Source organism: Symphalangus syndactylus, chromosome 7 (genome assembly GCF_028878055.3).
Source record: "Symphalangus syndactylus isolate Jambi chromosome 7, NHGRI_mSymSyn1-v2.1_pri, whole genome shotgun sequence".
Taxonomy (NCBI): Eukaryota; Metazoa; Chordata; class Mammalia; order Primates; family Hylobatidae; genus Symphalangus; species Symphalangus syndactylus.
Genome location: NC_072429.2, coordinates 142,699,773 through 142,711,922, shown reverse-complemented (window position 1 = coordinate 142,711,922; position 12,150 = coordinate 142,699,773).

Sequence of the window (12,150 nt, the reverse complement as noted above, 5' to 3'; positions counted from 1 at the left end):
TCATGAGGTCAGGAGTTTGAGACCATCCTGGCCAAGACGGTGAAAATCCATCTCTACTAAAAATACAAAAATGAGCCGGGCATGGTGGCGCATGCCTGTAATCTCAGCTACTCGGGAGACTGAGGCAGGAGAATTGCTTGAACCTGGGAGGCGGAGGTTGCAGTGAGCCGAGATTGTGACAGCCTGGGTGACAGAGCGAGACCCCGTCTCAAAAAAATAAGAAAGAAGTTAGACCGGGCACGGTGGCTCACGCCTGTAATCTCAGCACTTTGGGAGGCCGAGGCAGGTGGATCACGAGGTCAGGAGATTGAGACCATCCTGGCTAACACGGTGAAACACTATCTCTACTAAAAATACAAAAAGTTAGCTGGGTGAGGTGGCGGGTGCCTGTAGTCCCAGCTACTCGGGAGGCTGAGGCAGGAGAATGGCGTGAACCTGGGAGGCGGAGCTTGCAGTGAGCTGAGATCGCGCCACTGCACTCCAGCCTGGGCGACAGAGCGAGACTCTGTCTCAAAAAAATAAATAAATAAAAATAAAAATAAAATAAGAAAGAAGTGATATGCTGATGCAGTTGTCACCTCATCGGATTCTTTTTGTTAGAGATTATTTAATGCATTTTGGTCAGAGGACTGTCTGTGTGACATTGACCATTTGGGTTGTTCCAAAACTTCTCTGTGGCCTGATGAAGGAGCAGAAGTGTCTCACAGGGCCAAAAAAAAAAAAAAGACGGGTCAGCCATGACAGCTTCTGTGTTTGTGTCTCTCTGGCCCCTGGTGTCTGTGAGGTCCGTTCTGCAAGCTGGGACCTGCTGTCCCTGTGGTAGACAGGCATCCTCCCCTCCTGGGCACGCATCTGTGATTCTTTTTTTTGAGACAGTTTCACTCTTCTTGCCCAAGCTGGAGTGCAATGGCGCGATCTCAGCTCACCGCAACCTCCGCCTCCCGGGTTCAAGCCGATTCTCCTGCCTCAGCCTCCTGAGTAGCTGGCATTACAGGTGTGCACCACCATGCCCAGCTAATTTTGTATTTTTAGTAGAGATGGGGTTTCTCCACGTTGGTCAGGCTGGTCTTGAAATCCCGAACTCAGGTGATCCCCCCGCCTCAGCCTCCCAAAGTGCTGGGATTACAGGTGTGAGCCACTGTGCCTGGCCACACGCCTGTGATTCTATTTGGTCAGAGGTTGGTGCCTCCTGCCCTGGGCCCACGTGTCTTTTTTTCTAAGATTGTCCCTTGGAGGCTGCCAGTTGCAGGGTCTCATTTGCTCTTTTTTCAGGGGGGTCCAAGGGTCTCCTGCTGGGTGAGTGTTGCTGGGTCCGGCAGCTCCTGCTGTATTTGGAGAGATTTCCTCGTCTTATTCTGCAGCCTCTACACACTATGCTTTCACTTATTGCTTTGCCCTGGACGCACCGTGTTTCCTTTGCTGGCCTGGTGAGTGGGGCCTGCACGTCCGCTCTGACCTTGGCTGCCTTGGGGCTCAGACAAGCTTGTCCTGCTCTTCTCAGCTGCATCGACGCCGTGTGCTCCCCAGGTCCCCCTCGCTGGCACTTGGCCCCGAGCACCGTGTGTGGAGCTGCACTTTCTCCTCTCCCCTCCTCAGCCCCATGGTTGTGACTCCCACGCACCCGTCAGTTTCTTTTCTCATTTTCTCCTTCCTGACCCCTCTGCATGTTCACGCCATGGGGGGCCTGGAGGCCTGAGACGGTTGTTCTCACAATGGCCTCTTGTTTAAGAGAAATCTGGATGGCCAGGGACAAATACCTAAGTTCGGAGATGAAGCTTTAAGGCTGGGGACGAAGCTCTAAGGCCGGGGATGGAGGTATAACCTGGAGACGGAGATCTAACCTGGGGACGGAGGTCTAAGGTGGGGATGGAGGTCTAAGGTGGGGATGGAAGTCTAAGGTGGGAAAGGAGGTGTAAGTTCAGGGATGGAGGTCTAAGGTGGGGAAGGAGGTCTAAGGTGGGGACGAAGGTCTAATGTGGGGACGGAGGTCTAAGGTGGGAAAGGAGGTGTAAGGGCAGGGACGGAGGTCTAAGGTGGGGACGGAGGTCTAAGGTGGGGACGGAGGTGTAAGGTGGGGAAGGAGGTGTAAGGGCAGGGACGGAGGTCTAAGGTGGGGAAGGAGGTCTAAGGGCAGGGACGGAGGTCTAAGGTGGGGAAGGAGGTCTAAGGGCAGGGACGGAGGTCTAAGGTGGGGAAGGAGGTCTAAGGGCAGGGACGGAGGTCTAAAGTAGGGATGGCGGTCTAAGGTGGGGACGGAGGTGTAAAGTGGGGAAGGAGGTCTGAGGTCAGGGATGGAGGTCTAAAGTCGGGGACGGAGGTCTAAGGCCCACTGTTCTTTCCTTCAGAACAAGATGCAGCTGTTCTCACCTAGCCAAGGCTGCCGGTGAGAAATCTGAGGCCCGTGTGACGCCCCTTTTAGGAGGTTTCTCTTTCTATCCCAATGTTTTTTCCATTTTCCTCTTGCCTCTGATGCTTCTGGGTCATGGGGTGGGGTTTTCAGGGTCTCCCCTGTGGCCTCCCTGATCCCTCACCCTTTCTGTGCGAGATCTTCCCCTTCACCCCAACTCTGGGCAACCCGAGTCCGCAGCTCCTGGGCCTCCTCTCGCCTCCATTCTCCAAAGCATTTGGATTTTCTTGTATATTTTTGGTCTCCTTTTCCTTCACAGCCACCAGCAGCAAGGCCCTGGCCTGGCCCCCGCCTGCATCCCTGCACTGGCAGGTTTGGTACTTTTCCTAAACAAACTCTCACCCTTGCTTCTGGCCTGGTCACGCCCCTTGTTCACGTGAAAGTCCACTGGCTCATTGATTGGCTGCCTCCACAGCCCGGCCTCAGGCCCACCTGCCGCTCAGCCGTGTCTGTGTGTGATGCGGCCCACACCTCCAGTGCACGTTCACGGCCGCCCCCATGTCTGGCAGGCTACAGGGTCTGTCCTGGGGGCCAGGGTGCCATGGATCCCCCCATATGCATTTGAGGGAGGTGGGTTTCCCAGGTTGCTTTCCTGCAGCCCTAGGGCTTAGAGGACAGTGGCAGGAGGAGGGGCCCGGCGATGTCAGCCTCCAGCTCTTGTCACAACTGGTCACCCAGCCAGGGTTTTCCTCAAAGCCAGCATCGACCGCGGCAGTGGCCTGCAGTGAAGGGGTGGATGACGGTCTGCAGGCCAGGCTGGGGAGCAGCAAGCGCAGAGCCCACCGCCCACAGCTCCCTCTGCTGGAGCCTCACTGGGCGGTTTCTGCAGTCCACACCCCTTCTTGCTTGGGGAGCTTCTCCAGGGCTGATTTTGAGAGTGGGCCCGCAGGTGTGGCCTCTTGGGCAGGAAGAGTTTGCTAACATCTGACGGCCCCTCCCTGGCCAGTGTGCAGTGGAGGGAGGAAGGTAGTCCAGGGCGGTGGAACCGGCAGTCCTGGGGGCCCAGCTGGCTCCACAGCTGGGGGTTGGCAGAGCCTGCATCAGTGGCTGCGAGGAGGAGTGCTTCTGGGGGTGACAAGGAAGGAGGGAGTAAAAGGCGGGTGCCAGGACGTCAGGAGGGGCCTGGTGTCGCAGCCCATCTGAACACAGGGGACGTGGGGGACGCTGCCCACCACAGCTCTCTGGCTGCAGCGGAGATCACAGCCCCGATGAGGCCCCCACTGCCAGAGATGAGGGAGCTTCCGGAGGCAGCGGGCATGGGACTGTGCTGCGCTCATGAACTGTGGGCCCCAAACCAACTGCAGTGGACTGAGAGCCAAGGACAGGCCCGAGTCAGCCAGGATCAGGCACAGACCCCGCCGCAGATCGGGGAGGCTGGGTATTTCCCAGTTGGTTCGGGGCCCACGGCTCATGAGCCCCACACAGCATTTGAAAGCAGGCATCCAGCACTGAGGAAGGACATCGGGCCAGCAGCTGTGCTTAGGCAGGCGGCCAGACACGCGGGAGCACGGGACAGGTGTGCAGGGTGTTGGAGAGGCCCGGGAATGCACCTGCTGGAGTAGACACAGGTGCGAGGGGCTGCAGGAGGCAGGGCCTTCCTGGAGGCTGCCAGCCCCCTTCCCACAGGAGGTTCCAGGCCTGGAAACTTACTCTCTGGTGGTGACCCCTGGAGCCCACCATCAGCTCACTCCTCCTGGGATCACAGCGGTGTCTGAGCCAGCCCTGGCCGCAGCCTGGCCCTTGCTGGAGCTGCTTTTGGCTGCTGGACTGAGTACTCGAGCCACGGCCTCCAGGTCCTGAGCCCACACCCAGGCGGTCAGCCTCGGCGCTATGCCTGTCCTTTCTTGCTTGGCACCACCAAGCCCACCCCTCATGCAACCCAGGAGCTGTGCTCAGGTTCACTTGAAAATGGAGCAGCTGCCCTGGCGTGGCAGTGGCCTCAGTGTCCTCTGCTCAGACTGGGCTCTTGGCCCTTGGGGGTATCTGGTTGCAGGAGGGGACTCAGGGTCCTCAAAAGGGCACCGGCAGGGATGGCAAGTGTGGCCCCTCCCATTTCCAGCTCTTCACCCCAGGCCCATGCGTTCTAGTTACTGGAGAGGAGCTGCTGAGGATGCACTGCTTACGGGTTCAGGGCATAAGCCCTGCCCTGCAGCGCAACGCCCAGCTCCACAGCCCGTGGTCACCCGGCTGCCCCTGAGCGTGACTCTGCAGGGTGGCTCCACCACCTGAGGGCCGCAGTTCCAGCGCTGCCATGTGGATCACCACGGTGACCATGGGTTCCGTGACACGAGCCTGTTGCACTGCCTTTGCCAAAAGTGCCCCCTCGGGTTCAGCTGTGTTATGTGGCATCCCGCACACGCACTTCTCCCAGAGCCTGGGAGGGCATTCCTTCCCTTACCTGCCAAGAAAGAGGAACAGAAGCAGTTTGTGTTTTCCTGGGATGGATAACAATGTGTGTTTACAGCTCGTCATGGGGCAGTGGCACCCTCGCACCCTCTGTCACCATGTGGCCCAAGGGCGCCCATCACCTGGCAGGCCATGCAGCATCATGGTGACCCACCGTGCCGGGGGTCATGGCACTGGGACCTGGTGATGCTCTGAATGCCTGTTTAGACACCTCCCACTCCAGAGATGGAGACGGAGCCAGAAAGAAAATGGCACAAAGAACAGCCAACCCTTGGTGTGGAGACCAAGGCCAGCATGGTCGTGAGAGCCGAGCTGGAGAGACGGCCCGGACACGCAGGCCTGTGGCACATGCCAAGCAGCAGGAGCTGCAGGGCCTCCAGCCATCAGTGTGTCCAAGCTGCTTCCTGTCACATTTATTCGGATGCAGCTCAGCCCAACGGAACCATCAGGAACTCAGGGTGTCCTCCAGCATTGCCCTCAGCCCTCTGAAGTCACACAAGGCCTCCTAGATTCCATAACCATAGTCACACACCTGGCACCACCTTGGACCACAAACACAGGTGGGTGAGAAGTGAACTGTGCTGTTTTCACAGCCGAGGTCCATTTTTATTTGAGCAACCATGCCTCAGATTCTTGGGCTCAGCCAGCGGGTTCCCTCTCCTTGGGAGTTTGTCTCAGGCTGTGGCTGCTGCGGCATGCAGAGGGCTGGAATGAATCCAGTCCCTGCCCTCCGCCTCTCCCTCCCCGGCGTCTGCTGAGATGCGCTCACCCCTTCCCAGGCCCTGCCCCAATAAATGTTTCAGCACACGCTGCCCCAGATCCTGGCAGTGACATTTCTGGGGAGCCACTCCCTCCCCACCCTCAGGCCACAGCTCAGCCGGGCTGACCCTGCCCCCAGTTCCAGGCCCCCAAGATGGCTCAGGTGGACGGGTCTCCTGGGGCTGCCGCAAGCAAGCACCACAAAGTGGGGGCTCAAACAACAGAGACGTATTATCTGGAAGTTCTGGAGGCCAGAGCCTGTGAAGACGGTATCGGCAGGGCCTGCTCCTCTGAAACTCTGCGCTGACCTCTCCTGCTCCTTCAGCTTCTGGCCGTTTGCTACCAACCCGTGGCAGTCCTGGGCCTGCGGCGACAGCTCTTCAGCCTCTGCCTCTGTCACCACGCATGCCCTGGCGCGTCCTCACAGGGCGGCGTTTTCTTGTAGGGACACCAGTCCATCAGGATTGGGACCCACCCTAGTGACCTCATCTTCACTTGATGACGTTGGCAAGTGCTCTATTTCCAAGTAAGGTTGCATCCACAGGTACTAGGATTAGGACTTCAGCACGTCTTTTTGGGGGACACAGTTCAGCTCAGAACAGCAGGCCATCTGATGAGAACTAACGTGTTTTTTCTAGAATTTCGGGAGAGAGGCTCGTGGGCTTCCTCTGTCCTGTTGGCTTCATGCTGGCCTGGCCCTGGGGGTCCTGGCGCTCAGGGCTTCCCAGGCTGGAGGCCGCAGCCTGACGCTATGCAACCCCCTGCTCCAGCACCCCACCCCCACCCTGTCAATGCTACCAGCTGAGCTGCCTTTTTATTTTCTGTTTTTAAAGACAGTTTGAGTTGGGTTTCTGGGGACTGGCTGGAGTCTGGGCTCCACCCCTTGCTCCAAGGGGCCGCAGGGCCTTGGACCAGCCACGTGACCACTTCTCCAGCTCTGCCAGCGGCCCAGGAGCTCTGCCCAACTGGGATGGGGGTGCAGGCCCCTTGGGCCCAAGACCTCAACTCTCTGGGCTTTTCTGTCACAGAGACACCTGAGCTGGTCAGTGTGGAAATGATTATTCTTGCCATAATTTTTTTCCTAGTGAATCTGTAGATCTTGCAAAGAAAAGCCACTTCTTAGCTCAACCTATACCCCCACCCCTGCCAGCCGAGGTCTCTGCTGGAGTCGGATCTCCCTGGGACTCCTCCCTGTGCCAACCCCTTCCTCACAGGAGCTCAGAGCCCCCCTGAGAGGAGAAGCACCTCAGTGAGTGCCCATTGGCCCCTCGTCCTGGGCCAGAGGGGAGGCAGGAGTCCCAGCCCCAGGCCCCCCGCCCCGGCCCACTCTGGCCCCTAAGCCTCCTGCCTCCGCAGGCCCCCCAGACCCTGGCACTGCTCCAGGCCCCATGAGCACATCAGTGTGCCTGCAGTCCATGGCTGCTGTCAGACACACACAGCTTGTCCACCGGGAGGTCCCTCGGGCGCCAGCCGGAGCTAGGACTGGTCTGGGCTGCGTCTTCAGTGCTGGCCCTGCCTGTGTTCCCCCTCTCTGCTCGGGCTCATCTGTGCCTGCCCTCTGGCCATGCACACAGGGTCCTCCTGGGCCTGCTTCCCTGCCCCCGGTGCTGGGGCTGTGATGCCATGAAGGCAGAAAGCATTGGGTGCAGGTGGGGCCAGACCTCTGTCCCCAGCCTGGGTCAGGGGCAGGAAGCCAGGGGAGGTCTTGGGAGAGGATGTCAGCTTGAATGGGCAAGGAGAGGACAGGGAGAAGGGAGGTCATGGCAGAGAGGCGGCCTGCGTGACGGTCCCATGGCAGCGTCCAGGCCTGTGTGAAGGTCCTGTGGCAGCACCCAGGGCGAGCCCCAAGCTACGGGGCCATGGGCCCCAGCAAGGCAGCTGCTTCTGTGTGCAGGCGCAGGCGTGGAGGGTGGGGCCCCTGCTATGATGGGGACGCCTCGCTGTGGAAAGGGACCCTGTGGTCAGCTGAGCTGCCAGGAGCCGGGTATGCCCGCAACTCGAAGAGTGGCCGTCAAGCCCCTGGGGGAGGTGGGGTGGCCGCTGTGCTTTGGGGTCCTGCCTAGTGAGCATTGCTGTTCCCTTCCAGGAGGAGCCAGGCTCAGCCCAGACCCTGCCCCAGGTGCCGGGCAGGAGTGGCTGGAGGCTACCCTGGGCTTCAGCCCTGTGGCCGGCCCTATGGAGGCTCTAACAGAGACCCCACACGCCCTGCCTGGGCGGGGAGGCGACCCAGGGTGTCAGGAGCCAGGGCACCTGCCCCTCCTCCCCATGGGAGAAGAGGAGGGGTCATCAGGCCTGCCTGACACAGGCCCTGGTGCAGACGTGCCGGCCTCCCTGGCAGCTGTGCTGGGATGCCCACCGTGGCTCCTGAGGGGCTCACATGCTTGGCACCTCTGGGCCTGGAGGTGGGGGTACGAGTGGGCAGAGTGGGCCGTCCAAGGGTGTGGGCCAGAGCAGCCCCTCCCGGGAGAGGCGTCCACCACCCATCCACCCACAGCGTGTCTGCGGCCCGCCCGCCCTGCCAACTCACCCCACCCAGCATTTTCTGATGGAAAGTTCCCCAGGCAACAGCAGCACAAACTCTGTGAAAAAGACGTGCCTGGGCAGGGGTGGGCCTGGGCCCCACAGGGACTCCCAGCGTCTGTCCAGACTGCCTGGAGGCTGGGCCCCTGCTCTCCGTCCCCTCTCTCACCCAGGCAGCGGTGGCTCCTGGTGGGCACAGGTGGGCCTTGGCCTGTGTGCCCAACGCAGCATCCACTCCTCGGTAGAGGCCAGTGTTGGATGAAGGACTCAGCGGGTGGGGAGAAGGCCTGCACTGGCACCTGCTGACACAGCTGACCACCCTGCACCTGCAGGGACCAGGGGCGCCCACTCCTGAGCTGGGGAGTCACCTCCCCCCATTGTCAGGCCTGGGAGAGGGGGGCTCCAGGTGGGGAAGGGGCAGGTTCATTCCAGGCCTGGGTGGGAAAGGCGTGGCCACAGGGTGGAGGTTCCTGGCAGCGAGACCGGCCAGTCTGGGGTGGTGGGAAGTCTTGGGTGGGGGCTGTCGGAGCCCCAGGGGTGGGGCAGCTGGGGAATGGAGAGGCCATCGAGGGTGTAGGTGAGGAGACAGGGATCCCTGGGGTCTGCATGGCTGCAGAGGAGGAGGCGGGGGAGCCCACCTGTAGCTCCTCAGTCCCTGGCCCACAGGAATGTGAGCAGCACCCCTATTTTGCCCCCTCGGATCCTCCTGGGGCAGGCCTGGCATCCACCGCCAGCAATCCCTCCCTCTGGCTGCCTGCCCAGCGTGGGGGCTCAGTCCAGTGGGCCGGACGGGCCTTGGGAGCAGTGAGTTCCTCCAAACCTGGCCTATTCACCTCCCCCGCGGTGCAGGAAACTGGGGGGAGGGTGAGAAGCCCCTAACCAGTCTCTCCTACTTGCACGGTTGGGGAAACAAGTGGCAGCAGGAGGCAGAGTCAAGAGGAAAGCACTGAGGCTGTGGCTCGACCGGCTGCACTGGCCGCACTGACAGCTGGAAGGGACAGGCCAAGCTGTGGCCGGGAGGGAAGGCTGGGGGCAGGGACGTCAGTAAAGGTGGAGCTGACCCCTGGGCTCTGGGTTCCCTCTGGCCCCCAGGCCTGCTGTAGCAGTGGCCACAGACAGTACGTCTGAGGATGTGACCTTAGCCCCAGCCTTGAGCACAGGGCTGAGGGGGCTGGTGGGCCAGGTGGCCTTCTAGATCTGTTTCAGGTCTCCTTGCCCCACAGCGCTCACCACGGGGAAACCTAGCCTCATGGTCGGGCTGCCGGGGACTGAGGAGGAGCCACACAGGGGCTAGGCCCCAAGTCCGGGGGGTCCCTGCCGCCAGCAGTGTTCTGGGAGCTCCTGGGCCTGGTGGAGCCCCCATGCCATTGAGGTGACAGACACTGGTGATGGAGACGGCGGTGACAGAGGCTGTGGAGCTGGAGCCTGGTGAGTGAGGGGGGCAGATGGCTCTGGTGAGGCAGGAGCAGCCAGGGTTGGCGGGGAGGGCAGCCCCTGGGGCTGTCATTCCTCCTGCAGGCATCCCCAGGGTCCCTGGATGCCCTTCGCAGCTGGCTGGATGGTATGGAGGAGCTCAGGCCTTTCAGCATCTCTGGTCCCTCATGCTGTGGCAGCTGCAGGAACAGGAGGTGCAGGGAGTGGGGGGCAGGGCTGGGTAGTGACACCTTTGGGACACTTCTGAATCTCCTCTGAATCTCAGCTCAAGCCACTGATACCTAATGATGCTGCTGGGTGTCAGGTCATAGCCGACCCTCCCTGGGGGGTGGACAGATCGGGTCACAGCCGACCCTCCCTGGGGGGTGGACAGATGGCAGACTCTGGTGGAAGATGTGGCTCTTGTCCCCATGGCTGCTGACTCCTGTGAAGGGCACTGGTGGGAGGGCAGGACAGAGGCCACCAGCCCCCTGCGCTCAGCCTGCCCCCATGTCCCAGCAGCTGATCTTGTGCCTGCTGGGGGCGAGGGCGCCACAGGTGGAGCAGAGGCTGCAGGAAGCCGGGAGCCCCTCAGAGCTGTGCGCACAGCAGGGCTGCCTGGTGCAGCAGGCAGAGGCCAGGTAAGGCTGTGGGGGGCATGAGTGGGGAGGGCACTGCTGGCTGCCCGGTCTTGGTCCCCAGTTTGGGGGTCCTGGAGCAGCTTTTCCTGGCAGCCCACGGCTTCGAAGTTGCCCACGACACTCTCCTGGCTGCGCTGTGGCAGGGCGGCTGCAGCCTGAGGGCCAGGAGGGGCCGTGCAGTGCCTGCAGGTAGGACCCAGGCCCAGGGAGCTGCGGCAGGCCGGCACAGGGCTCCACGGCAATGTCCCCAGCACACGTGTGCTCCCAGCCCATGTGTATGCAGCATGTGTGTGACGAGGCTGCCGCACAGATCAAGGACTTGAAGGTCTTGGAGACAGGCCAGAGGCTGGTGGAGCTGCTCATGGGTAAGGGGCCCCTCAGCCTTGTCCCTCAGCCTGGCTGGCTGGCCCCTCAAGGAGTCCTGAGTGCTCCCAGAAAAGCCCCTCCCCAGCCCCTCATCCGCCATGCCTTGGGGCGCCATCCCAGCGCTGATGTCTGTGACGTTGCCCCAGGGGGACACGTCCCAGGCCCCCAGTCCAAGGCCCCCTCCCAATGCCCGTGTCCCCGCCCCTGGCCCCTGGCCCCTTCCCCGTGGCGTGGCAGGGGATGAAGCTCAGCTGGTGGAGCAGCCACTGCAGCGGCTCCGGGACTGTGTGAGGCTGACCAAGGATGGTGCTGCCTGTGCCCAGCAGGAGCTGCTTTGTGCCCCAAAGATGGAGTCTGCTGAGCCCTCCTCCCCAGCAGGCCTGGAGGCCCAGCTCACACTGGCGGAAGCAGCCTCTGAACATCAAGGACTCAAGAACCAGGAGCAGGTGTGTGCGTCCACCTGGCCCACCCCAGAGGAAGGGTCTCCACCCGGCCTGTGCCCTCTGGGGCGGCTGCAGCTCACAGTCCTGAGGAGCAAGGATGGCTGGGAGCGCCCAGGGCTGTCAGTCCCCAGGCCAGGCCACCCAGGATGATGCTGGCTTTCCCTAAGCTGAGGGCCCAGGTGGCCAGTGTGGCATGGGAGGCAGAAGCCCCTGGCCAGGCAGCGGCACACCCAGTGGTGGCCCCAAAACAGCACTTCCTACCAGGCACCTAGAGATTGCCCATGTCAGGCTCTGGAGGGGACTGGGGCCAGGTGGGGAGGGTGCCAGGCCCAAGGCTGGCACTCAGGTGGCACTGTCTCTCCCCAGCTGTGTTTTAGGCAGAGGAGGAATCCCTGGGGGAACCCTGGTCAGGGCCTCAGCAGCAGGACACGGGGCTGAAGGCCACGTGGGGGCCAGGCCAGCAAGCCTGGTGGGGCTGGAGGAGAGGCTTTGGCCAGAGGGCCGCTGGGCCCCAGACCTGCAGGTGCCTTGGAGGATTGAGGGAGGGAGGAGGTCACCCCAGAGTCCCTCGGGAGGAGAGGTGACCACGGGCAGGCTGGACAACTTGGAGGTTCTGGGCTGGGGCTGCTGGGAGGGGCCTAGCCAGAGGACACCCACCCTTTAGGGAGAAGAGGGTATGGCAGGGGAGAAGGAAGGCAGGGACAGGCGGGGTTGAGCAGTGATTTCTGGTGCCAATTTCATGGCTCAGCTCCCATCCTTCTAACAACTGTAAGCCCCCATGCATGGCTGTGCTGCTCTCCCATGGGGTCAGAGCTGGAGGTACACGCGGCCCTGGCTGCCCCCACTACTGTCCCATGGGGTCAGAGCTGCAGGTACAGGCCCTGGCTGCCCCCACAGGTGGGTCTAGCCAGCCCAAGGACAGCACCTCTCAGAGCAGCACTACCCAGCCTCTAAACTGTGTTGGGGTGGGGCAGAGCGGGGCCGGGTACCTGGGTGTGTCTTCTACCTTTTCAATCAAGTAGAATCCCCAGTTAAGAGCATGGTATTGCTACATATGACTTCCATTTATGTGGCAACTGGAAAGAATATACATTTGGAGCAAGATAGGAAAAAAATTTCACTCTGAGATACAGGTTGGGGCCTCCCTTCCTGTGTTTAATGCAACCTCAAGGCCCAAAGTGGGTTCTGCCCTGGC